The 27,383-nt window shown below is 46.0% G+C and overlaps 1 protein-coding gene across 3 annotated transcripts in view; it reads right to left on the bottom strand.

Moving 5' to 3' along the window:
* MED26 (mediator complex subunit 26) overlaps positions 1-27,383 on the bottom strand; it is a 51,429-nt gene that overhangs the window by 11,685 nt on the left and 12,361 nt on the right. Inside the window, exon 1 of one of the 3 annotated variants that reach the window (XM_021083584.1) lies at positions 1,133-5,114. The exons of the other annotated variants lie outside the window; for them this stretch is intronic. The gene's annotated coding sequence lies outside the window, so the exon portion shown is untranslated. Of the gene's footprint in view, positions 1-1,132; positions 5,115-27,383 lie in introns of those variants that run through there. 3 annotated transcript variants of the gene reach the window in all.

Genomic DNA, 27,383 nt, shown 5'->3' with positions numbered 1-27,383 from the left:
GTCAACACGCCTCTAAAAGGTAATGGAGCATGGTTTTTTACCTTAGTTTGGCGCAAGGTCTGTCCGTCACACACAGCCCAGCTGGTGCTTTACTAGGTGGGATGAAGGAGGGCACCCAGATGCCACCAGGCTGGTGACATTGGCACCTGGCCCACATATTCTCCCAGCAGGGAAATGCACAGGTTACAAAGTGTTCCTGAAGCCACACGGGGCCAGTGGCTTCATGCCTAGCAGCATCTATGAATGGTCTCTCAGCTACCTCTGCCTTCCCCACCCCCATGGTGCACTAGAACCAGAGCCAGAGATCTCCACACCCAACCACAACAGTAGGGGCTTCAGCCCACCCCCAACGCTTGCCCTGAGCTTCACGCTATTGGTAAACAACAATGACACTGGAGCCTCCTCCCTGCCAGGCCCTGGGAATGGCACACAATGAGGGTAGACTGGCCATCCCCACCCCTGACCACACTGTGACCCTGCATCCAGGCAGCATAGCCCACACCAACACCTTCAGTGGGCTCAAGGGCCACCCGGGCAGCAGTAAAAACTAGTTCACTTTAAAACCAACCATGTGGAAGCCACTTTTTTTTTTAAGCAGAACAGTCTAGACTAGAATTTACAAAAACCACTTAACTCAAAAGACTTTGGAAGTGTTCAACAGCAAGCAAGCTGTCCTTCCAAACCAAAACATGCACAGATGGCACCCAGAAGAAAGCAAACCTCTGAGGCTTTCAAGGTGCTGAGCATTCTAAGGCCATCCTTGGCTGAGTCACCCTGCCCTGCGTCACACAGTGGGTGTCGGTCATGTCCGCTGAGGGCGTGCAGGTGGATAAATGAAAGGGGCTTTGCCAGGCAAGTGTGTATCTGTGATTTAGTCCCAGCCTCACTCTTTTCAGCCACGGCAAGTCTTCCTGCTTCTGAGGAGCTTCATACATGTTCCCAAGGTAGGTGCCATTCTGTGACTCTAACTGCCTCTACTGCAGGTCAATGCAAACTGCAGGTCAATGCAAGAGGTAGTGCCTGCATTCCCCAGAAAGCCTGGCAGTACCAGCCCATGTCCCACCCCATCTCCTTGAGCAAGGAAAATAAGTCAAGAGTCAGTAAGTCAAGATCGTAAGTGCCTTGATCCTACCTTTTAGCTCAGAAGGTGCAGCCTCCTGGCCCTGCTCTGCCTTGCCTGGTCCCATAGCTGGGGAGGAGTCAGGAGACCTCCCTCAGGCATATGTCACACTAGAGCTCTGCCTGGCAAAGCCACCTTCCTGTGGCAAAACCCCATGGGACCTTGTACCCACAGGGGCAAAGTCTCTCGTGCACTGCTTCTGAGAGGAAGAATGATGTTGGGGTGGGGGCTGTGTCTCAGCTGTTGCCACCAAGCTCACCACTTGCAAAAACACAAAAGCACTTCCTCATCAGTGGGGCCCATCTGCTCCCCAGGAGCGTACACAGCTCCAGGATGGCCACTGCCTGCATGGCCCTGACTGTGTACACTCACAGCCTGCAGAGCACCCATGGCCTGAGCTGCCAACTGCATCTGCAACTCGGCCCAGGACAGTAACTGGAGCTCCCCATCAGCACATGGGCATGAGCGGCTGCCATCTATGGGACCTCTGCGAAAGGCCTGTAGAGGAGAGAGAAGCTTGCAGACAGGAGGGGGTGGGTGGGATAGTGTAGTGTGTGGGAGAGCTTTCCTCTCCACAGCAGTGGCTCTCAAGCTGTCCCTCTCAACAGTCCTAGCTGCTCTTCTCAACAAAATTCAAACTCTCCTGACCTCTGAGTCACATCAATATACAATTCTTGTTGTAATTCAGCCCTTTCTGAGAGCACAAGAGCTCTCAACATGTCATCTGGGAATTGGTTCATTACTACAACTGTAAAGTCAAAAAGCCAAGTGGAGCATTTTCCTTCAGTATCTGTGCTTGAAGAAAAAGGTCCAGTTGGCAGTGCACCTGATGACAGAGACCACACCAGTGGCGTTTCCTCCCTCCCAGCCTTGCTCTCATTGGAACAGCCAGTAAGAATACCAGCTGAGCAAGATAAGACGCCTATGGGAGGGGTGTGCACAGCGCTTGGCCCACTTGTATGCAGACTATAGTTAATCCAAACTGAGAACGAGCCAGCTTTTTAGGAAGTGACAGGGGCCAAGCTCCAAGAGAATGTTAAGTGAAACAGTGAAGTGACAGCAGTGCACTCCCAAGTTGCCAATGAAAACACCTGGCACTGGGGCTGGACAGAGAAGCAGTTAGCTCAGACTCGGCCTCCAATGCTGGCCCAATTAAGACTTAGAGCAATACTGGCCACCAACCTGAGTCCAGCTCCTCCTCTATGAGCTGGGAAGCCTGGGTGGAATGTTGGGAAAACCAGAGATCATGTTTGTAGATCCTGAATGGTACAGTGACTGCCATTCTGGGAGACTGTACCCACAGAGGTCAGGCCAGGTGGACCCTGCACACTGTCCACCAGGCTTCTCTATAGTTTGTAAGATCCTTTCAAGGCAGCAGTACCCAGTGTGGTACCCAAGAGCCTGCCAGTCTGCCCTCCTGGGCTATTGGATCCTGAGAACAGGTGACATCCTAGAATCCTACTCAACAAGTTTCCAAATGCTTTCTGAGCGCCTACTGCAGGCCTGGAGGATACAGGAAGGGCTGGTTTTGGCCCAGTCCTAAGGCATGGATAGAAACAGCAAGCACAGAACCAACAGGTGGGACATCAAAACTGAGGCTCAGCTGGGCTGCAGGAGCACCAAAGTGGCACATCAAGCAGGCACCTTTAGGACAAGGGAAGGACTATGGAGAAGAGAACCAAGGACTTACTCCTTCTCAGAGGGCCTCAAGCCCAGAACTGGCCCAATAACCTGAGGCTGCCAAGCCTCGATGGGTAAAAATGACCACACCCACAAATGATGATCACGACCTCTGTGGTAAGCAATGAGTGTTACAGACATGTGATTGACACACAGGGTCTGGCGGCCCTCACTTTCCTGGGCACTCCATGTGGGGTCACCTATGTCTGTTCTAAGCTGGGTGGAAATGAAAAGAGTTAATAGGAACTGTCAGAGCCTGGGTGGGGGTCATGCTGGTTAAGTCATTTGGCAAGTCGCAGGGTTAAGTACAGAGGAGCTCTTGTCCGCTTCCACAGAACACGAACCCATGAAATCTGCAAACTCACCAGGCCCTAAAGGTAACTGAGGGTGGGCATGCCTGTCCTGCATGACATAAGAGCAATCAGGCAGGACATGGCCTAAAAGGCTGTGTGAGCTCTGTATCATGTGTTTCCGGGCAGAGAGTACCACAGAAGACTGTACACAGAAGGTGAGCCAACCCACCCAGCCCACTTAGCCACTAAGTGGGAGGATGATAGAAGCTTCCTACAGACCTCTGGGAGGGGGACAAGAGACACCCCCTTCCCAGGACAGTGCCCGACATAGAGTAAGCACTCAGGAAAGAGGGGTCACCATGGAGCCTGTCACGAGACTGAACTCAAGAGGGGTCAGATCCAAGCCCACCTCTTCCCCTTCCCAGCTGCCCTGGGCTCTGTGTGGAGCTGAAGAACAGCGGTGGGCATGGGGACCTTTTCAGTGAGCATTCCTGCAACAGGGATCACTGCAGAGAACCAAAGATACTGTCATGGGGAACAGGAAGGTTAAGTCACTGCATTGTGTCAAACATCATTTAAGGATAGAACTCATACCCCAGGATCCGGCAATTCCACTCTGGGGTAGGGACCAACAGAAACATGAGCACACATGTACTGAGAATGATCAGGGCAGACATATTCAGAAAAGCCCCATCTGAAAACCAACCACATGGCCATTAACAGTACAATGGATGACTAAATCACAGTCTATCCATTCAACATCAAAGATGAATCTCAACATAGGTCAAGTGAAAAAGCCAGTTACAAAAGAATACATTCTGTATTAGACTGGAAGCTCAAAAGCAGGCATGGACTTCTAACAGAAGCTGGGGAAGCTGGGGCTGAGGAGAGGATAGCAGAGGGAGCAAGAACGGCTTTTTGGGGAGACACTCTATTTCTTGACCTGGGAGGGGGTTACTGGGGTGTGTTCACTCCACAAACATTCACTGAGATGTAAAACATGACTTGCACACTTTTCTGGATATACACTATACTTTAATGAAGAATTGGTCTTAGAGGCTGTCCCATCCTGGAAACAGACACAAGAGCTACCAGGATTAAAGAGGAGGGACAGGTGACGGCAAGCCTGCCTCTCACCCTCCCAGTGCAGCACAGACCCTCTGAGGGTCCCAAAAAACAAGGTATGAGAGCTCCACGCCAGGAGCTCAGGCTACCTCTGAGACACCCAGCATGTGCTGTGCTTCACAGCTCACAGAGAAATGCGTCCACACACTCCTACCCTGGGCAGGGGCTAGTCTGGGGAAAACAGGATGCTCTGAAGGTTCCACAGAAGAAGCATGGAGCAGTCAGCGTCCCCAAGAAGGAGCAAGCTCCAAAGTTACTGGAGAGAGGGAGGGAGGCAGGCAGGCAGCACCCACCATTTGGGCATCACTGGACAGCAGCCTGGGTGGGGGACCTCTATCTCCTACAACATCATGGTTCTCTCCTGAGACCACAAACCTCCAAAGTAGGTGCTATGTCACCTCCTCAATGAGGAAGCCAGCCACCCGTTATACACCTGGCCGCAATTTCATTACCAACCTAACCTGCTAATCCTGTGCAGTTAGCCTATGCCTGCCGCCACGCAATAGGCCATGAGCAAGTCGTAGACAGGGCAGAAATGGATAGCTGGCTCAAGGGAGGGCAGTGGAACAATTCAGATAAGTAAAATTCTACATGCCCACTCCAGAAATGAAGATAGCTAGGAAAGACTAGAAATTAAGGCGGGAGGGGGTGCGTGGCATAACATTAAAAAAAAAAAATCAATGTAATCTGCCGTATTAAGAGGTCAAAAAACCATTTCAATGGATGTAGAAAAAAATTTGACAAAATTGGACAACCACTCCTGACAAAAACTCTCAGTAAGCTAGGAATATAAGAGAACTTTCTCAGCCTGACAGTATCCACAGCCAACATCATACTTAATGGTGAACAGCTTAATGTGTCCCCTGACCCAAGGAATAGGTACAAAACAAGGAAGTGTGCTTACCCCCGCCCCCCCGTCCCACCCCCTGCCCCCGACTCAGTCTTGACAGGAGATTTGAGGGAAGAAAATCATCCAGATTGGGGTAAATAAAGCTGTCTTTATTCATAAATAACAAAAGTCTATATGGAAAATCTTACAGAATCTACAAAATAAGGATAAGTGAGTTTAGCAAGGCTGCAGGACACAAATTCAATATAAAATTCCACTGTATTTCTATATGCAAGCAATAAACATTCAGAAATGGAAAAAAAACCAATTCTGTTTAACAGCAATTTTAAAATATGAAGTCATTACGGATAAATTTGACAAAAGACATATAAGACCTTAACACTGAAAAGTATAAAACATGGCTGAGAAAAATTAAGAGAGGCATCAATTAAGTTAATGGATTGGAAGAGTCAATGTTGTTAAGATTTCAATTCTCCCTCAAACTGATCAACAGATTCAATGCAATCCCAATTGGAATTCCAGCAGGGTCTTTGGGAGAAATTGACAAACTGATTCCAAATTTCATGGAGAAACACAAAGGTTCTAGAATAGCTAATGAACTTTATAAAAAAGAAAACTGGGAAATCCCATTGTGGCTCAACAGAAACGAATCTGACTAGTATCCATAAGGACAAAGGTTCGATCCCTGGCCTCACTCAGTGGGCAGCTGGTTCTGGTGTTGCTGTTGTTGTGGTGTAGGCCGGCAGCTGTAGCTCTGATTCAGCCCCTAGCCTGGGAACCTCCATATGCTGTGGCTGAAGCCCTAAAAAGACAAAAAAAAAAAAAAAAAAAGGAAGACTCACATTATCTGATTGTAAAAATTACATAATCAAGATAATGTGATATTGGAGCAAAGACAAACTGATCAATGGAACAGAACAGAGTTCATTAACAGACCCACACACATACATGGGCAGGTGATTCTTAACAAAGATGATAAGGTAATTCAATAGTGGACAAAAAATCTTTCAATAAATAGTGCTGGAATTAACTGGATACCCATATGTAAAAAATAGCAGTGAAACAAAGCAACAAACCCTTGACCTTTATCTCAGAAAATACACAAAAATTAACACAAAATGGACCGCAAATCTAAATATAAAAGTTAAAACTACAAATATATGGCACAAATGAACCTTTCCACAGAAGGGAGAATCATAGACTTGGAATCTGGGGTTAAAAGATGCACACTATTGCCTTTGGAATGGATGGGCAATGAGATTCTGCTGTGCAGGACTGGGAACTAGATATCTTGCTACTTATGATGGAGCACGATAATGTGAGAAAAAGAATGTATATATAATATGTATGTGTGACTGGGTCCCCTTGTTGTGCAGTGGAAAATTGACAGCACACTGTAGACCAGCTATGATGGAAAAAATAAAAACCATTTACAAAAAAAGTTAAAACTAGGAGGAAAATCTCTGTGATCTTGGGTTTAAAAGGCAAAACTTTAGAAATACAACACAAAAAAGCACAAACTATAGAGAAAACAAACTGGATTTCATCAAAATGAAAATCGTTGCTCTTTGTTAAGATGACACGGTTATGAAAATGAAAAGGCAGGCCACAGACTGGGAGAAAATATACACAAATCATATAAGAAAGGACTTGGACTTGCATAAAGAATATATAAAAACCTTTTTTTTTTTTTTTTTTAGGGCCACACTCACAGCATACGAAGATTCCAGGCTAGGGGTTGAATTGGAGCTACAGCTGCTGGCCTACACCACAGCCACAGTAACATGGGATCTGAGCCTCATCTTCGAGCTACACCACAGCTCATGGCAATGTCAGATCCTGTACCTACTGAGCGAGGCCAGGGACTGAACCCACATCCTCATGGATCCTAGTGGAGTTGGTTAAACACTGAGCCATGAAGGGAACTCCTAAAAACCTCTTTCAACTCACTACTTAGGCAAAGAACCTAAGAGAAAAAAAATGGGCATATGATTTGATGCAGAAAAAAATCACTTGACAAAATGTTGAACGGATTAAAATCCTTCACCAAAGAAGAGATGTACATGGCAAACAAACACTTGAACATGCTCAACATTATCAGTCACCAGGAAAATGCAAATTAAAACCACCATGAGATACCACCACCTATCTATTAAAATAGCTGAAATTAAAAAGACTGACCATACCGCATGCTCACAAAGATATGAGACAAATGAAACTCTCATACACTGCTAGTGGGGTGGGAGTATAAAACGGTATACTCATCTTAGAAGAATTTTGGCAGATTTTTTTTTTTTTTTTGGTCCTTTTAGGGCCCTACCTGTGGCATATGGAGGTTTCCAGGCCAGGGGTTGAATCAGAAGCTGCAGTTGCAGGCCTACATCACAGCCACAGCCATGCCTGCAACCTACACCACACTGCAACCTACCCCACAGTTCATAATGCATAATTTCATAAAATTCTAGAAAAAGCAAGTTAATCTACAGTGACAGAAAAGTAGATCAGCAGTTTCCTGGGGATGGGGGTAGGCTGAAGGGAAGATTACAACAGGACAAGAAGAAGCTTTTGGAAATAGCCTTATTATCATGATTGTGGTGATGGTTTCTCAGGTTTATAAATTAAAAATACATCTAATTGTACACTTTGTGCACAGTTTATTGTATGTCAACTATACCTCAATAAAACTGTAAAACAACTTGGAGGCAGAGGACAGATACAAGTTCCTGGAAAAAGGAGGAGGGATGGGAGGCAAAGAGAAGGAATGCTTCTTTGCCAGAGGTTACGGATCAGAAGACCAACCCAAGCTCACTCTTCCCTGGGGTGGAGGGTGGGGCAGAAAGTTGTTTCTCCCCTAAGTAAAATGAAGAAACCTGTCATGCCTTAGCATCCTAGGGGTATCGTAAGGACTGCATCACAAATGCATGCATGTATAATGCACTCCTCGTAACAGAATGGGCTCCAGCAGGAACCAAGCCTCATCAGCTTTTCTTTCTCCACATTCTGTTTGCCCCCATAACACCTGTGCATCCAACAGACTGCACATCCTAACTGTGGGCTTGGGAAAGGTGATTCCTGGCTCAGAGCTAGGCCCCAGCCATCAGGGAAAGCTCTGTGGCTGAAGCTGGGTGACAGTGTTTTACAGGTTGTAAAATGAAAGGCTCACTAGCCATTGAGGACTGAACTTCAGAACACACGCCCTCCTCAGCCTGCCTGTGGGGTTTTGTCATACTAGTTGGAGACCCAAGAGAGGGAGCTAGTGCTCATGTGGAAAAGGCCGGTGGCCACTAACATCTGCATAAAGTCTTAGGCAAAAAAAGCAGTTTGTTCTCCCTTCAAACAGCTGGTGTGAACGATACCCTGTATCTTATCCTCCTGACAAGAAAAGAGCCTCAGGACATCTGACACCTTCTTCTCTCTCACTCTTTGAAGTTTTCTCCAATATATAAAGCTCCTCTGACTAAATGTCTAAAATTGTGACTTCCCTCCAGACAGCTGAGCTAGACCCTTACTACTCTCAAGTGTGAATGAATGAATGAATGGAAGGATGGATAAATGAAGTCCCATCTTACTGTTCTTGGTTGCTGGGGACCATGTTTACTCCATTATAAACATCTCAGGGGTCTCTCTCTAGCAAGTCAGGATCTGCAGTCACAAAGTTAGTATCTGGAGAGCAAACAGGCCTCGTCCTGCTTCCAGCTGTCACCTGCACCAACCGCCATGCCCTCAAGGGTCATGGGAACAGGGAGGTGAGTCTTAGTACTCCTCACATACTCCCATGGAGGTCAAGGCAAAGAGCACCATGCCTAGGCAGCCAGCAGAGGAAAAGCTAAGGCAAGGGCAGGAGAGGGCTGTGCTCAGGGTGGCACAGACTCTGTTACTTCTCCGGGCAAATATGTTTGCTCAACCGGGTCCAATGGCTTTGGAGAGAGTCTCCCATGTTCAATGCAGTGGTCCTAGGAGTTACCACAACTATGAATATGGTCTCCGAATTATCTTCTTGCCCACCTGAAATGATTCCAAAGGGTTACATAAAGAGGGAGAAGGAAAGTCAATTTTTGCGAAGCCAACATTAAAGCAACAGGGAAACCAAACATCACAATCCACTCTAGCAACTTGGTGACAGTATGACCCACAAGGTGACAGCACTGCTTGGCATGGTGGATTAGTGGAAGGTTGCTGGTAGAAAGAAGGTGAGGGCACAGGGGAGGAGGCTCCCAAGGCCTCTTGCTACCAAAAGCTAAATCAACTGCTTCCTCCCAACCTTCCCTGATAGGGGGCCTCAGGAAAGCCTCATCACCCAAAAGCAGTCCCCGCTGGCCGGCATGGACCCCCAGCAGCACCTCCTCCCTCACCCTGAACCACCTGCATCCCAAGGGGAAAGGGGTGGCAAAATCGATCCTGAGGAGCCCACTCCATGGCTAAATGTCAGAGGATAGCCTTGCAGTGAGACACAAGGTTCCCCAAGGTGGGACCCCAGTTGGGTTCCAGGAGAAGCACCACAGCAGCTTTTCTTTGTTTTAAATGCACTACGGAAAGAACATTAAGGAGCAATGGGAACAAGGAGGATTTCACTTATTACTGTATTTTCTTCTGTGTATCATTTGCTAACACTACTTCCTCACTATTTTCAATCTATTTTTAAAAACTTAAAAAAGTCTGCTCTTCCCCATTCAACCATCACCATACAGGTAGGTACCAAATACAACTGACCATGGTAACTAGGCAAGGAAACAGCACACAAGTTTTAACTAAAACTTACATTAACTTTATAAAGGAAATTAAAAGCAAATTCTACATGATTCCTACCTGTAACTACACCAAAACTGCTCTGCCCAGGGGACCTTTCGCCAAAGCCAAGGGCCCTCAGCCCTGACTCATCTTATCTTTCAGACCCTGGGCAGATCCTGGCACACCTCCACAACCTTGTCTTCCTCTTCCTTAAGGCACAAGCCCAGAAAGATGCCTTCCTCTCTCACTCAAGTTCTCCACTGCCTGGGCAATCCCAACCCAGGCAGCTCCACAGCTGCATCTGGGGCCCAGGTGTTGACTCTGAACCCATCTGGTGGCACTTCTGCATCTTAAAGGTGCAAAGGGTGTGTATACCACTGGCTGACTCCATCCCTCCCCACCCTTGGAGGTAGGGTAGGATCCCGCGGAGCAGGAGGCCCATTAGGGGCTTCTCTCACCTCCAAATAAACCCACTCATACAAGCCCCGTTAGGCATGTCTTCTTTGGACCATAATTTCAACCTTGATATGGTGGGCCTGAGCCCACTTTGTCTGAGCATGCCTGTATCTGGCCCCATAACTTTTTATGCAGACCAACCTCATCTGACCAGGGTCACCAACAGGGACCTGAGGTTTGATGGTGCCCAAGCTCCTTGCCCTAAGTATCTGGCATTCTCCTCCACCCATTCTCTTCCTCTCCTCTGAGAGCATCTTCTAGGCCATTACTTTTGTCACTCTTGAATCCCAACAGTCCCAGAAGGCATATAACAACATTATGCCTCAGATCTGACCCCAGAGGCCAAGCTCTGCAGCACCATTTCTCCTGAGCCCCTAGAGCCCCCATCAGTCTATGCCACGGCAATGATTCTCTGGGTGGCTTTCGTGCTCTTGCCTAGAGCCTGCAACAATTATTTAGTTGAAATTGCATCATGAATACTGTTGCTACATAATATTCAAAATGATCTTGTTTAACAGCTAAATGTCCCATTAATGCATCATAATTTCCTAGACCTTCTCCAACTGCTGGGCACCCCATTTCCTTCCGGGTTCTCCTAGTGCAGCAATTATCTTCACACATACGGCTTCCTTCTCTCACTTTTCCCTCAGAAATAAATTCCCACATGTTAAACTCTGCCTTAGGGTTCAAATACTTTATGGCAATTGGTACTGCCTCAACTTTACTTTTCACTCCCACCCTACACAATGCAATGACCCCATTACAAAGGTAAGAAAGAAAGTAAAGCCAAATCTGGTGTTCCCTGCACAGGGTCACCAAGAGACAGGCCCACCTGTCTGGCAACATGAATTCAAGTGTTGGGGCAGTTATCCTGCCCTTATCATCTATCCCTTGACTGCCAACAGGGAAGGGAACTCAGTGCACACAACCATCCAGGACCAGCAATGAGGCCACATTGCCCACAGCTGCTGACCACAGTCTTGGCCTTCATGAGTAGGCAGGTGCAGGCCACTTCCTTGCACAGAGACTGGAGAGAAGAACTGGGCCCCTTCCCCCACTATAACTCAGAGGCTGCTGGGGAGACAGGCAGTATCAGTGCGACTGTCACTCTACCCAGGGAGGGCTCTAACATCCCTGCAAGGGCATGATGGCAGAGGGCTGGAGGTGTTCCTGGGAATCCAGGCAGGCCAGCAGATTTGCAGCAGGAATAGCAGAAGCAGACCTAGCCCATCTCCCACATCACTCTCTTGGATCCCTCCAAAAAGAAACAGGGGGAGTTCTCTTGTGGTGCAGTGGGTTAAGGATCCAACATTGTTGCTGCTATGGTGCAGGTCTGATCCCTGGCCAGGAACTTCCATATGCTGCAAGTGCAGCCAACACCCCTACCCCCCAAACAAACAAAAAACCCTAAAAAAAAAAATACATAAAAAGAGCAGCCACCAGAAGAAATAAGGGTACCAGGAGCAAGAGCGGGGTTTCTGGACACTCCTCTGGGTATCCTGGGCAAAGTGAGGCCCTGAATGGAGCTCCATGGCTTGCTGTCCATTCCTTCCCATCTGTCTTGTTTCTTGGACCATGGCCCTTGCCCCAGGATGTGGGGAAGTAAAAGGAAACTGTGAGGTGAGGAGGAAGAGGCAGGCAGAGGCCACTGGTGCCAGTGACACAGAAGCCTGGCTTGCCTTGTGAGGCTGGGGGGGCCCCAGGGGGGTTGCAGTGAAGGGGCCAAGTTGGACTGCAGTTCTCATTACCTCTGAGGATGGGCTTGAGCTCATCTGAGTCATGTGGCTGAAGCCCCTGCTGCCCATCTGCATCCAAGGCCCCCATACTACATGCTGCTGGCACTTCTTCCATTCCCCCACGAGCCTCAGACTGGAACCACGAATCTGTCGCAGCACCCTGAAGTGGAGCAAGGAGAGTCACTCTCCTTCCTCTGAGCCAAGGCCATGATGTGTGCTCTGGAGGACTGTGCCATCCTGCCCACAGATGCTCTGAAGAGTGGAGACAATGTGTGCAAAGCCCATACCCTGGGACCCCACATCTGTCCCCCTCTTGACCTAATGCTGGGATCCCACTAAGCAGGATGAAGAGACAACAGATAAGCCTCTACCCTGCTGGTGTCAATGTCAAACACTGACCACTGTTAAGGGGTCCCCTGCTTTCTGAACCTAGATCTGGCCTCAGAATCCTCTTTAACCCAGAGCTCTGGCAGGCTATCCAATGAGCACTGGGATGCAGGGAGAACCCGTCTCTCTTTTTCAGTTTTATCCAGCAACCCCCGCTCTGCAACCTGTCAGCTCTACTTTCAAAGCCCAAATCAGCTCCTTCAGGTTCTCTGCCTCCAAGGCTGCCTTCTCACTGTACCTCTCACAGTGGCTGCCCCCCACCCCAAGTATAAGGTCTCTTGCAGTCCCCCTCCCCAGTCTGCTACTCCTAATGATAAGCCTTCAGGCCCTGCTTGTAGAAGTTTTGCTGAAAGATACACTAGGAAAAAGAACTGGATCCTTTACAAAAAGGCCAATTAAGGCACTACATTTATTAAGAAATTCTTGCATGGGGCTCTATTATCACCCTGATGTTTAAGGCTCTATCAGCCTCTTTTTACAGCGAGGAAGGTAAGTGACAGGTCATCTAATCTGCTAAGGTCACACAGCTGAATTTGGGGCTCAGGTAGCCTGGTTCCTAAGCACTGACTCTTTACCACACACTTGGCTACCTCACAAAAATCACAGATAAAGCACATCCACGGCCTTGAAGGCGCTCCTGGCCTAGCCAGCAGACACATGATTAGTAAACTTCAAACAGCGCAGGCAGGCAGGGCCGTGGGAGGTTCAGAGTGCTCTAAAGCCTCTAAGAAGGGGGATGAAGGGCCTTTCTGAGGAGGCCTGAAGAGTATGCAGGAGTCTATAGGGCAGAGTTAGGACACATTTTAAGCTGGGGGCAGAGCAGGAGCAAAGGGTCAGGGGCACACAGCAGCACAGCAAATACAGAGAACAACAGATTTGGGGGTGTAGGTGGGAAGCCAGCATAGGAAGGCCACATGGATCCCACACCATGCTCAAAGCAGGGAATGACACCATCAGATGGAGGGAATGTCATGTTCAGATTCCAGTTTTAAATAGCTGGCTCCAGCTGCCTGGTGGAGGACCCCCAGCTAAGGCACGGAGACAAAACTGTAGGGGGAGGCCAGCCCTAGGGAGTGAGATGATGAGGTGAAGGATAGGATGGGTGTAAGATGAAGGGATACAGGGATTTAGGGAGGACTCAGGATGGCATGCAATGGAGACCACCAATTGAGGCTTGTGGGATGGATGACTGTGTGCACAAGGGGGTACAGGGGATGGAGAGTTCATGGACAGAAGAGACAATGAAACTTGGCCTGCTGTCTAGGGACAATGATAACAGCACCACCCTCTCACTATGAGAGAACCAAGATCAACACCAGATATACACCATAAGTGGGTGGGAGTAGTTAATGATGGTGTGACTGGAGATGGCTGTGGCCCCCAAGTAGGGGGGAAGGAATATGGAGCTTTTTAGGCAATGTAAACATTCTATACCTCAACTGCAGTAGTTACACAGGTGTATGAATCTGTCAAAGCTCATCAAAATGTAGCTTTGAACTAGAACAAAAAACCTTTAAGTCTGTATGGAAACACAAAAGACCCTGAAAAAGACAAAGCAACTTGAGAAAAAAAAAAGTAAAACAGAGCTGGAGGAATTAGGTTCCCCAATTTCAGACTATACTACAAAGCTATAGTTATCAAAACAGTAAGGTACTGGCACACAGACAGACATATAGCTCAATGGAACAGGATATAAGACCTGAAATAAATCCATGCACCTATGGTCAATTAATCTACAACAAAGGAAGCAAGAATAAACAATGGAGAAAAGACAGCCTCTTCAATAAGTGATGCTAGGAAAACTGGACAGCTTAAATATAAAAGAATGAAAGTAGAATGTTCTCTTACACCATGTGCAAAAATAAACCCCAAATGGATTAAAAACCTAAATGTAAGGCCAGATACTATAAAACTCTTAGAGGAAAATAAGGCAGAACACTCTTTGACATAAATGGCAGCAATATCTTTTTGGATTCACCTCCCACAGTAACGAAAAGAAAAACAAAAATAAACAAATGGAACCTAATTAAACTCAAAAGCTTTTGCACAGCAAAGGAAACCATTAAAAAAAAAAAAAAAAAAAAAAGACAACCCACAGAATGGGAGAAGATATTCACAAAGTGACCAAAAAGAGATCAATTGCCAAAGCATACAAATATCTCATACAACTTTATGTCAAAAACAAACAACCCAATAAAAAATGGTCATAAGATCTGGAGTTCCCATCGTGGCACAGCGGAAACAAATCTGACTAGGAACCATGAGGTTGAAGGTTTGATCCCTGGCCTCGCTCAGTGGGTTAAGGATCCAGGGTTGCTGTGACCTGTGGTGTAGGTTGCAGGTCAGGCTCAGACCCTGAGTTGCTGTGGCTCTGGCATAGGCCAGCAGCTGTAGCTCCAATTAGACCCCTAGCCTGGGAACCTCCATATGCCTCGGGTGCCAAAAAACGCCAAAAAAAAAAAAAAAAGCCATAAGATCTAAATAGACATTTCTCCAAAAAAGACATACAGATGGCCAAAAAACACAGGAAAAGATGCTCAACACCACTAATTATTAGAGAAATGCAAATCAAGACTACAATGACATTATCACCTCATATCAGTCAGAATGGTCATCATCAAAAAGTCTACAAACAGGAGTTCCCTTTGTGGCTCAGTGATTAATGAATCTGACTAGGAACCACAGGTTGCAGGCTTGATCCCTGGCCTCGCTCAGTGGGTTAAGGATCCAGCGTTGCTGTAAGCTATAGTGTAGGTTGCAGACGAGGCTCAGATCCTGCATGGCTGTGGCTCTAGCGTAGGCTGGAGGTTACAGTTCTGATTTGACCCTTAGTCTGAGAACTCCATATGCCACAGGTGCGGTGCTAGAAAAGACAAAAAAAAAAAAAAAAAGTTTACAAACGATAAATGTTGGAGAGGGTGTGGAGAAAAAGGAACCCTCCTACACTGTTGGTGGAGATGTAAATTGGTGCAACCACTAAGGAAAACAGTATAGAGTTTCCTTAAAAAACTACTCATATAACAAACAAACAAAAACAAAACAAAAAAAAACTAAACATAAAGCTACCATATGATCTCAAAATTCCACTTTTGGACATATATTCAGAGATAACCATAATTCAAAAAGATACATGCCCCCTAATGTTCACTTCAGCACCACTTACAACAGCCAAGACATGGAACCTAAATGACCATCAACAGGAAACTGGATAAAGATGTGGTACATATATACCATGGAATATTAATTGGCCACACAAAAGAACAAAATAAATAATGCCATTTGCAGCAGCAGAGATTGACCTAGAGATTATCATATTAAATCAAAGAAGAACACATATCATGAGATCACTAATATGATAATGTAATAAAATGTAATAAAAATAATACAAAAGAACAGAACACAAACAAAAGGTTTCAAAATCAAACTTATGGTTACCAAAGGGGAAATGCTGCGGGGAGGGGTAAAATGGGAGGTTGAGATTGACATACACAAACTACTATAGACAAAATTGTAAGTAACATGGACCTACTGTATAGCAAAAGGAAATCTATTCAGTACTCTACGATAGCCTATGTGGAGAAAGAATGTGAAAAAGAATGGGGATGTATATATATATGTGTCTGTGTGTGATCCACTTTGCTGCACACCTGAAATTAACACAACACTGTAAGTCAACTACACTCCAATAAATTTTTTCCTTTAAAAAAGAAGCTTTTGGGAGTTCCCATCGTGGTGCAGTGGTTAACGAGTCCGACTAGGAACCATGAGGCTGCGGGTTCGATCCCTGCCCTTGCTCAGTGGGTTAACGATCCGGCGCTGCCGTGAGCTGTGGTGTAGGTTGCAGGTGAGGCTCAGACCCTGAGTTGCTGTGGCTCTGGCGTAGGCTGGGGGCTGCAGCTCCGATTGACCCCTGGCCTGGGAACCTCCATATGCCGCGGGAGTGGCCCAAAGAAATGGCAAAAAAGACAAATAAATAAATAAATGAATAAATAAAAAAGAAGCTTTTTATTCAAAGGAAAGACAAATGCAAAAAATGAACTCTGCTACCAGCATGGCACTATGCAAACATCAGTTATTCACTTAATGAGGGATTTCCGCTGCAAAAGATACACCAGAAATAGGTGTACTTTACTACATAATCTATACCTCAAGAAAGGTCACTTTATTTAAACTCTTCAGACTGAGATGTGGGCTGAAGGCCCTGATGATCAGGTGAACGAGAAAAGCACACAAAAAGAAAGAATGGATGTAAAACAGATCCAAGAGCCTGTCTGTCCCCTGGGGAGGAGGCACAGGAAACCACTGACTTTTGCTGGCACCCACGTGCAGCCCACGGCAGCTGCCCCCACACCTTCCCCCAACACAATGATGCCAGTTGGCTCTAATGGAAAGGAGAGAAGAGGCTCAGATGAATGATGTGTGGGGAGGTGATGGCGTGATGAAAGTAGAGGAGAGGAGGGGAGCAGGTGGAAGAGGCTCAGGCAGAAAGGCAGCAGGCAGATTCTGCAGCGCTGAGAGGAAAGGGGCAAAGCAGCTAAAGGGCTCATCCTGCAAATGGAAGCCCCTCAGAGAGGAACAGCTGAAGGATGCATGGAGCCCTTAGTACTAACAAAGCACCTTTTCACATGTCTCCTTATCAAGCTCCTAGACAATCTGTCATTCAGCAGGGCCAGCTGTCCTCCTTCCTCCATACCTGGCACACATACTTCCCTCACTTCTGCCTCCCTGCTAGGAGATGGACAAACTGGCGGTTCCACCTTGCCCTTAGCAGATCACCCAGACTCCACACACCTGGGCCAAAAGCGTTGGGAGACTGCAATGGGTTGGCCTCTCTGGGGCTGCTATTTCTCTGCCCCCCCCCCACCCCGCCAAAGAACGCACACCTTCGTCTAATTAGGAATGAAACAAGTCTGCCCACTCAGTCCATCCTTCATCTCACTGACCAAGCAGTGTGACTCCCAGTAAAGCAGCAATGCTGGGCAGGAGAGAGACCACTGATCCTCTCTGAAGGAGAGGCCTGTGGCCCCTTAAATGAGGCCCAAATGGTCAGCATAAAGCAGTCTCAAGATGCAATGCTTGTAGGTTTTCAGTCTTTTTTTTTGGGAGGGAGGGAGCAAATGTGGCATTCATTTTGCTGAAACCTAGAGGAATTTTTACAGCCCAGTGGTAAGATTATCAAAAGTGACTCAGATCTGTGAGGAGAACACAGCCAGAAGACGGAGCTGCTTGTTTCCAAGGAGAAGGGCGCCCTGCACACACTGAGAAGAAATAGCTGTCTCCAACATCAGGAAAGCCTTGGGCGTGGGAGCCAAAACCATCTAGACTGCATACTGTAACTGCTGCAGCCAGCAGAGAAAAGACATCAGAGTTCATTCAAAAGGTATTTTTTACCAAGAAAATAAGAATGTACAAGTGCTGAGGTGGAAATCAGGAAGCAGGAGCTCCAGGGATTTATATTCATGGCAGGGAAGGCAGGCAACAGACAAGCAATCAGGACAAGGTGACTGTACTGAAAGCTATGAAAAAACAAATAGTGTGACAGGCTAGAGGAAGGCTTCCCAAGACAGCAAAGGGTCTAGGGCAGAATGCTGGCCCCGCCCTATCTTTAGGATCACTGGCTCATTAAGCACCCACAAGGGGCTCAGAGCATAGCCTCTGAGACACTCAAACCAAGAGAACTGTCCCAGAAGCCAGCTGCAGAGGCACTGATGCCATCTTGGATAATGAGCCTGTGGCTTGCAGCCCAGATCCAAGCAGGATAGGGGTAGGGACTCTACACAGGAGTGCACTGGAGCCAGCTCACACCAGCCCATGACAGCCTGTGGTGAAGCTTTCAGGAATCTTGGGGGCCAGTTGTGAAACACAGCCATTGTGAAAAATGCAATGATAAAGGAATGGTTGGGACTGACCAGCTGAAAGCTGCTGTAGGCAGCTAGTTATCTCCTGCCTGGCAGCATTCTGAATTTTCTAGAAAAATCACACATCTGAATTATTATAGGAAATTCCCATTTGTATTTGTGTGGCTAATTAAAGTTTTAAAAATACTGTACTAGGAAGTGCTGCAAATCCTTGAGCTCTATCCTGCTCACAAATTACCTCTATTTATGCTCAGCGTCAGGTTCATGGTAGACATTAACAGCAATAAAACTGCACAAGCAGCCCTTTGTGCCAGGTATCGTTCTAGACACTTGACATGTATTAACTCACTTAATCCTCACGATAGCCTTGGGAGACAGATATTATTACTACCCCTCATTTTCTGTGTAAGGGCAGTAAAACTCCAAGATGTTAGGTAACTTGCCCAAGGCCACATAGATAGTAAGTCATGGAGCCAGAATCAGATACAGGCAGTCTGGCTCCAAAGTTGGTGCTTATAAGGTTTGTGTTCTAGTTCCTGAAAAACAAAGGTGCTTACATGCATAGGCAGACATAGTGTCTAAGGAGAAGGAATGAGTTAGATTCCATTTAACAGGATTCTGGTTGAAATAAGTATCACTTACAAAGATCCTGTGAGGAGTACCTGTTGTGGTTTAGTGGAAACTAATCTGACTAGTATCCATGAGGACACAGATTTCATCCCTGGCCTCGCTCAGTGGGTTAAGGCTCCAGCAGTGCCGTGAACTGTGGTCTATGTCACAGACATGGCTCAGATCCTGCGTTGCTGTGGCTGTGGTGTAAGCTGGCAGCTGGAACTCTGATTCAACCCCTAGCCTGGGAACCTCCATATGCAGTGAGTGCAGCTCTAAAAAGACAAAAGGCAAAAAAAAAAAAAAAAAAAAAAAAAAAAAAAAGTTCCTGTGAGCAGTGGAAACAACCTCCCACTTTGTTGCCATATTCCTGAGATCTGGGGTGACCCTTGCCTAGTTAACTTGGCATCCTATCTGTTTTAACATGTGTCCTGGATTTTTCATCTTTTCAACAGTTTTAGACTTACATTAAAAATAGTTTTTAAATGGAATTTTTATTGCTTTTTAATAAACCATTTGTAGTCAAAATATTTTAGGAGTCCCCGCTGTAGCACAGTGGTTTAAGGATCCAGTGTTGTCTCTGTAGCGACACAGGTGTGCATCCCAGCCCCAGTTAAGGATCTGGCACTGCTGCAGCTGTGGCTCAAATCCAATCTCTGGCCCAGGAACTTCCATATGCCTTGGATGCGGCTATAAATGCACATTTTTTAAAAAATGTAATTTACTTTTAGCACTCTCTTTTACTTCTCAAGAGGTATCTTCATCCGGATAGGTTTTCTTTTTAATCGAAGTATAGTTGATTTACAATGTTGTGTTCATTTCAGGTGTACAGAAAAGTGATTCAGTATTATACATATACATACGTATTATTTTACAGATTATTTCCCACTATAGATTATTACAAGATATTAAAAATAGTTCCCTGTGCTATAACAGTAGGTCCTTGTTGCTTATCTGTTTTATATATAGTTGTGTGTATTTGTTAAACCCACACTAATTTATCCCTCCCCTCATTTCCCCTTTGGTAACCATAACTTTGTTTTCTACGTCTGTGAATCTGTTTCTGTTTTGTATTTAGATTTATTTGTATTATTTTTTACATTCCATATGTAAGTGTAGATTGCTTTGGGACATATGGCTATTTTAATAATATTAATTCTTCCGATCCAATAGCATGGGATATCTTTCCATTTCTTTGAATCATCTTCAAATGGATAGTTTTAAGGACCCCCTCCCAGTGCCCAGTAGAGTACCTGGTACATGGGAGACACTCAGCTACTGTTTGAACTGATTCCAAAAGTATAAATTAAAATGCAAACAGTTGCTGGCTTTACTGCAACAGTGTTGCATTAAGATGAAGATAATGTTCTATGAGGTTTTTTTTGGCCAAAGCTGCTGCATGTGGAAGTTCCTAGACCAGGGGTGGAACCTGCCCCACAGCAGTGACTTGAGCTTCTGCAGTGATGCCAGATCCTTAACCCACTATGCCACAGAGAACTCCAAAATGAGTTGATTTTGTACTATGTTGCTGCATCTTTGACATAGGAGCATTGCTGAATTGGAGTTTTAATCTTTTTTAGAAAAAAGGAACACAAATACATTAAAAAATTTTGTGGTGGGGGAATGGAAAAGAATCTGAAAAGAATATATATGCAGGCGTTCCCATTGTGGCTCAGTGGAAACTGATCTGACTAGTATCATGAGGACGCAGGTTTGATCCCTGGCCTTGCTCAGTGGGTTAAGGATCTGGCATTGCCGTGAGCTGAGGTGTGGGTTGAAGACGCGGCTTGGATCTGGCATTGCTGCGGCTGTGGCAAAGGCCAGCAGCTGTGGCTCTGATTAGACTCCTAGCCTGGGAACTTCCATATGCTTCGGGTGCGGCCCTAAAAAAAGAAAAAAAGGAGTTCCCGTCGTGGCTCAGTGGTTAATGAATCCGACTAGGAACCATGAGGTTGTGGGTTTGACCCCTAGTCTCCCTCAGTGGGTTAAGGATCTGGTGTTGCCGTGAGCTGCGGTGTAGGTTGCAGTTGCAGCTGGGATCCTGCGTTGCTGTGGCTCTGGTGTAGGCCAGCAGCTACAGCCCCAATTAGACCCCTAGCCTGGGAACCTCCATATGCCGTGGGAGAGGCCCTAGAAATGGCAAAAAGACAAAAAGACCAAAAAACAAACAAACAAAAAAACCCCATATATGTAAAGTTTTATTGGAACACAGCCATGTTCATTTGTTTACAAACTGTCTATGGCTGCTTCTGTGCTATGCATAAAGGCAGAGTTGTGACAAAGACTGTACCATTCACAAGGCTGAAAATATTTACTATCTGGCCCTTGACAGCAATAGTCTGCCAACTACTGGGGTTTAGACTTAAGAAAATGTTGATTATGCAGACTAAACTTAAAAATGTGTCATGTCTGTAGATGTTACATTAGGAATAGCACAAACAATTGAGGAAATATTCCTCCAGCATTTGAAAACTATTATCTGATTCAGCAAAGGCATTACTTGACCCGTTAACATAAAAATATCAGTCAACATTCATGTCAGAACTACATTCATAAATTGACTACAGATTCAAAAGTTCAGCAAAAAAACAAAAGCAGTCTGTGAGAAACAACTGGCTACATGGAACTGACAATTAAAAGTGTGTGTTTCGTTATTACTTGTAAATTGTCTGTTAGCTATTCTATCATTAGAATTTATAAATTATGTATATGCATACTTTTTTTTTCCTGCAGAACCAGCTGTCGAACATTTACAGGCACGCCACATAGAGTAAATTAGAGTTCTTCATTACTTCAAAGTACTTGAAATAAAGTTTGAATAAAACTAAAATCTATTTGCATTACTGTAATTTAACATTACATAAAAATGAAAAGAGGGAAGAACGTGGATTCTTTTCTTTTTTGGCCCTACCCATGGCATATGGAAGTTCCAGGGCCAGATATGGAAACTGAGCTACAGGTGTGACAACACCGGATCCTCAACCCACCGCACTGGGCCAGGGATCGAACCCTCAGTGCAGAAAAGACAACACCAGATCCTTAACCCACTATACCAGAGAGGGAACTCCAAGAACCTGGATTCTTTAGATACCAACTCATAAATCACTGTTTATTAAAAAATGGTTCTAAGTTTTATCATCTCTACATGCATACAAAATTGCTCCACAGTGATTATCAAAGTAAAGCAAAAACGACAATGACAAAAAACAAAAACAAAAAAACCCCAAAACAAAGGATTTTTCTTGTGGCACAGTAGGTTAAGGATCCGGTGTTGTCACTGCAGTGGTTCAGGTTGCTGCTGTGGCCTGAGTTTGATTCCTGGCCCAGGCACTTCCATTTGCCACAGATGCAGCCCAAAACAAAAACACACTCCCAAACCACCTAACATATAAAAGTTATTTTTTGAACACTGTGCTCTCTTTTATGAAAATCAATAATGTTATCTGGAAATTCAGAAGAATATTTAATATTCAATATTTAATACAATTTCTGACTTTAACACTTTATTTTTGTTATACCTATACTGAAGAGGTGTACTGCTCATCCCTCCTCCCCCCAAGTCTCTCTTCTTTTTTTTTTTTCTTTTTTGCTTTTTAGGGCTGCGCCCGTGGCATATGGAGGTTTCCAGGCTAGGAGTCTAATCAGAACCACAGCTTCTGGCCTACGCCACAATCACAGCAATGCAGGATCCGAGCCTCGTGTGCAACCTACCCCACAGCTCACAGCAATACTGTATCCTTAATCCACTGAGCGAGGTCAGGGATCAAACCCGCAACCTCACGGTTCCTAGTCAGATTCGTTTCCACTGCACCACGAAGGGAACTCCCCGAGTCCCACTTCTAAGTTTCCCAGTGCACTGCCTGAATACCATATTTCCTATGTGTGCCATGAACTGAAAGAATCTGGAGGAAGTGTGACAGCAGGGAGAGGACGGGGCTCTTCATAATGGGTGACCAAGTGAGACCTGAAGAAGTCTGAAGTTACAGATCTGGGGATGTGGACAGTCATGAATGAGGGAGAAGGAAATTTAAATTAAGATGAGAAAAGAGAGAAAGATCCAAGTCATATAGCACCTGTAGATCATGACAATGAGGAGTGGGGATGTCTATTCTAAGTGCACAGGATCTTAGGTGACAAAGAGTGGTGTGATCTGATAACTGGTTTGGAAGGGGTAAGAGGGAAGTTTTCCAAGAGGGTAGTAGACAAAAAATGGAGAAAAGAGGACGAATGGAGATACATTTTGACAGTAGAGTCACCAGGACTTACAGATGGACTGGGTGTACTAGGTAGAAAAAAGGAGGAAGCACAGATTACTCTAGGGCTTTAATAAGAGCCACAAGTGCCGCTGCACTGAACGCAATGACGAAAATTTAAAAGTCCACGTATACCCTCTCTGTCCTGGTGAGCTGGACCCCAGTCCTCTGAAAGCATGAAGAATACTACTGCTGGACTGGGTAAAGAGTTCCACACCCCTGCTCTCAACCTCCCAGAAAGGCATGAGAGAGGAAATAATCCTCTCTTCTCTGTTGGCTGCAGTACACAGGCCCCACGATCCACTCCACGTCTGACGGCTCTCAATAGTTTGAGTGCTCTTCAGGCTAAATCAGTCTACTTTTCTTTCCTTTTTAAAATTAATTAATTAATTAATTTTTATTTAAACTGTTTACTTGAGGGGTTCCCGTCGTGGCTCAGTGGTTAACGAATCTGACTAGGAACCATGAGGTTGCAGGTTCGATCCCTGGCCTTGCTCAGTGGGTTAAGGATCTGGTGTTGCCATGAGCTGTGGTGTGGGTTGCAGATTCAGCTTGGATCCCACATTGCTGTGGCTCTGGCATAGGCCGGCGGCTACAGCTCCAATTCGACCCCCAGCCTGGGAACCTCCACATGCCAAGGGAGCTGCCCAAGAAATGGCAAAAAGACAAAAAAAATAAAACAAACTGTTTACTTGAAAAGACAATGGAGCAGGGGAAAAACAAAAATAAAAACTGTCCCTACTGCCCCCCATGAATGCTTCCCATTTTACCCAAAGTTCTAGTTGTGCTGGACTGATAAAAATGCTCCTTTTTCTCATCATGGCAAGCCTGGTCCATTTTTCTACACAGCCTTCAAGATTGTTCTTCACAGCTCTACGTTATCTGACTCTGGATGCATTATGTTTCCTCTCCCATGTTTGCCTCTCCCATGCCACTGACTTAATGATACTAACAATTATTATTACATAAATATATCCATTAACGTTGTTATTAAAAATCATCCATGCATCTGTAAATAAAGGTCCAAGAGTAAACAGACTAGATGAAAGGATGTGACCACATACATGCTTTCCAAAAGGGTAAGTATGAAGTTGCTCCTGGGTCCTGAGAGCAGGGTGGTGTGGGATGAGGGTGGGTAGAGTGGGAGATACACCAAGAGATATAAACAAGCAACAGGACAGTTTAACAGCCCAGTCTTGATTACCTGCCAATGTCATTCTTCCCACATGTTTGAGTACAAGGTATATTTTCTGATTCTTAATTACATCAACATTTCTCTGTCTGGTGATGTCTCTGGGATCTTGTGATTGTTAGTTCTGAGTTAAGTTTCCCATACTCAAGGGATACTGCTTCCTACAGGCGATTACACACACACACACACACACACACACACACACACACACACACACACACACACACACACCACACACACACATTTCTATTTGGATCCCTTCCCTCCCTGGTCTGCAACCACAATACAGCGGGATTCAGAGAAGTTCAGGCAGGTTTTAAACCTGGATGGGAATTCCAACCCAAGCACATCTTCCAAAGAAGTATGCCTTTCCTTCTACAAGTTGGGGATTTTGTTCTACAACCAATTTCTTCTGCTTCCCCCCAGGGAGCTTTTAGAAATGTGCAAAATTATGCAATGTTGTCTGGTAACTGCTCACACTAAAAGGAAGACTATCTTTGAGGAAAAAACAGCATCTGTGAAAACCAAGTTAAATATCTACAAACTCATCCAGGGGAATAACTGCCCCCACCCCCATCCCTAAGAAAAGTAGGGAAGGGACTTATATGAGTTCAGTGTCTATAAAGTACCCAGCAATTTCCCTTAGGGCACTACTGACCTTTCAGTGGAGTAGGGCTTGTCATCACTTTATAGAAGACAGCAAGTTTGACAGATGGTCAGCAAAAATCTGATGTAATTTGTCCAAGGACAAACATCTCAGAAACAGAGCTATATAGATTTGAATTCGGGTCTAACTCCAAAAACTTGCATGTTAAATACTTTTCTTTCTTTCCTTCTTTCTGTCTGCCTGCCCATCCATCCATCTTTCCTTTTCATTTGGGAGGAGGCTCAGAGGATTTCTCATTCATCAACCTATACTTAAGAATGAGAAGACCTTCTTCTCCATAAGATAAGACCTCATGAATGGAGCTGACCTAGCCTAAGGAGTCCAGAGGTATCAGAGAAACCAGGCTATGTGAAAGAGGAGGGGACAGAAGCCATATTCTGCATCCCCATGCCATCCCACCCCCATGTGGAAAAAACACAGCATAGTCCCCAGCTCTTACTCAAAGCACAAGTGATGAGGCCCTAGAAGCGTGCTGCCCAATTCAGATGGGCATTAAAATTAAATAGAAATTTTAAAATGAGCTCCTTGGTGTTACCACCAAGGCATTAGGTGCTCACTATCCACACGTGGCTGTGGCTACCATATGGACAGTGCAGTCAGTGCACGTAGCCATGAGGACAACCATCTCCATCAGAAAGTGCTCTGCAAGGGAAGGAAAGAGCTTGGCAGGTATTCCCACACACTCCTCTCCACCCTGCAGTGGGCACAGTGCTGCCTTGGGAGAAATGCAAAGGCTCTGAGGTCAGCTCTGCAGTGGCCAGCAATTTACCCTGGCTAAGCCTTAGGCTCATCCATTCAATGGGATAATACCTAGCACAGAATGCGCACACAGTTAAGAGTTGATGCTGCTGCCCTCCTGCTTCTGTTAATGGTCCAAAGATAAAGTCCCTACAAAGACATAACCCTTATAAAGATGACACCAAAGACAATGAACACTTGATTTGTTAGGCAGGGTTGTTCACTAGGATTGAATGAGATCCTGCCCCTCCACACTGAATTCTATCTGCAAATCTATTACTCACTAATAGGATTAAAATCACCTCTCTGCTCCTTCCAGCTCCAAGTCCTCAGGTAAGGACAACCTCCTTCACTCTTTCTAATTTTTAATAGAGAAATACTATCAGCTCCCTCACCTAGGTGACTAAATCCAAGTCAGACACTGTACCAGGCACCTAACATGCTCAGCCCCTCAGGACACCAACACCAGGTGACACCAACACCAGCACCATCAGCTTCATATCACAGGTACAGACTGAGACCTAGAGACATTAAGTGGTTCATCCCAAGGCCACTCAGGGAAAAGCAACCAAGGAGGACCTGCAGCCAATGCTCTCACAGTACAGCCAGGGTTCAGAGTGCACAATCCTCTTCTAGGGGTAGTCTGGTCCAGGCCTGGCCCAAGGGAGGGAGGAGACATGTGCGCTTCTTGGGGGCTGGGCCTGAGGGATTTATCACACTACAGAGGGCAAGTGCTGCAAAACCTATAGCTGCCCACTGCCCCCGATCCCTAGTTCCTGTCTCCAGACCTCCTACAACTCAGTGACAGGCTCAACGCCTGACCACTATGGTTCCAAGGGAACCCATGTATCATAGGAGGATCCCCAAAGGGCTGAGGTCTGGAGAAGGCCAAGCAGCCGTCACAGGATGGGGCTGTCCAGGGAACCAGCCACCTAACCCTGATACTTTTTTTTTTAACCCTTTTGAGGCCGTACCCGCAGCACATGGAGCTTCCCAGGCTAGGGGTCAAATTGGAGCTACAGTTGGCAGCCTACACCACAGCCACAGAAACTCGGGATCCGAGCCACAGCTCATGGCAACACTGAATCCTTAACCCACTGAGTGAGGCCAGGAATCAAACCTGCAACCTCATGGTTCCTAGTCAGATTCGTTTCTGCTGCGCTATGATGGGAAATCCTCAACCCCAATACTTACGAGCCAAGCAGCTGCCCCACCTAGGCCCCGCCAAATCTTAATTCTTTCTTATCCCAAATCCAGCTTGGTCCTCCCAGGTTAGGCACTACTTGTCCTCAACCAGAGCTTGAAATAGGAGATGGACCCAGAGTAAACTGGCCACAGGCCCCAAGAGAATGAACAGGCTCACTGTACACCAGGAAGAAATGAACCAAGGGGGGTAGACAGAGGCATGTCAGACAAGTTAAAGGTGCTGTGGGCAACCTCAGACCAGGATGCCAGGAAGTCAGAAGACAGTGCTCCTGGGACAGCTGGCACTGGCCTTGTTGGGGGAGGCATGCTAGGTCCAGAGCCCAGGCAGGCAGGTAGGAGGAGAAGGAATGAGGGGAAGAAAAATAGAAGGAGGGCAGGCCATCCAGGTGGGAGTGTAGAAGCAGGTCAGGAGAGAGGATGCCTGAGCCAGAGGCTAGGGCAAAATATTCTCAGCTGACTCTCTTGGTTGCAAGCGACAGAAAAGC

Source organism: Sus scrofa, chromosome 2 (assembly GCF_000003025.6).
Source record: "Sus scrofa isolate TJ Tabasco breed Duroc chromosome 2, Sscrofa11.1, whole genome shotgun sequence".
NCBI classification, from domain to species: domain Eukaryota; kingdom Metazoa; phylum Chordata; class Mammalia; order Artiodactyla; family Suidae; genus Sus; species Sus scrofa.
The sequence above is the reverse complement of the archived record's forward strand: the minus strand, read 5'-3'. Positions and strand labels throughout refer to the sequence as shown.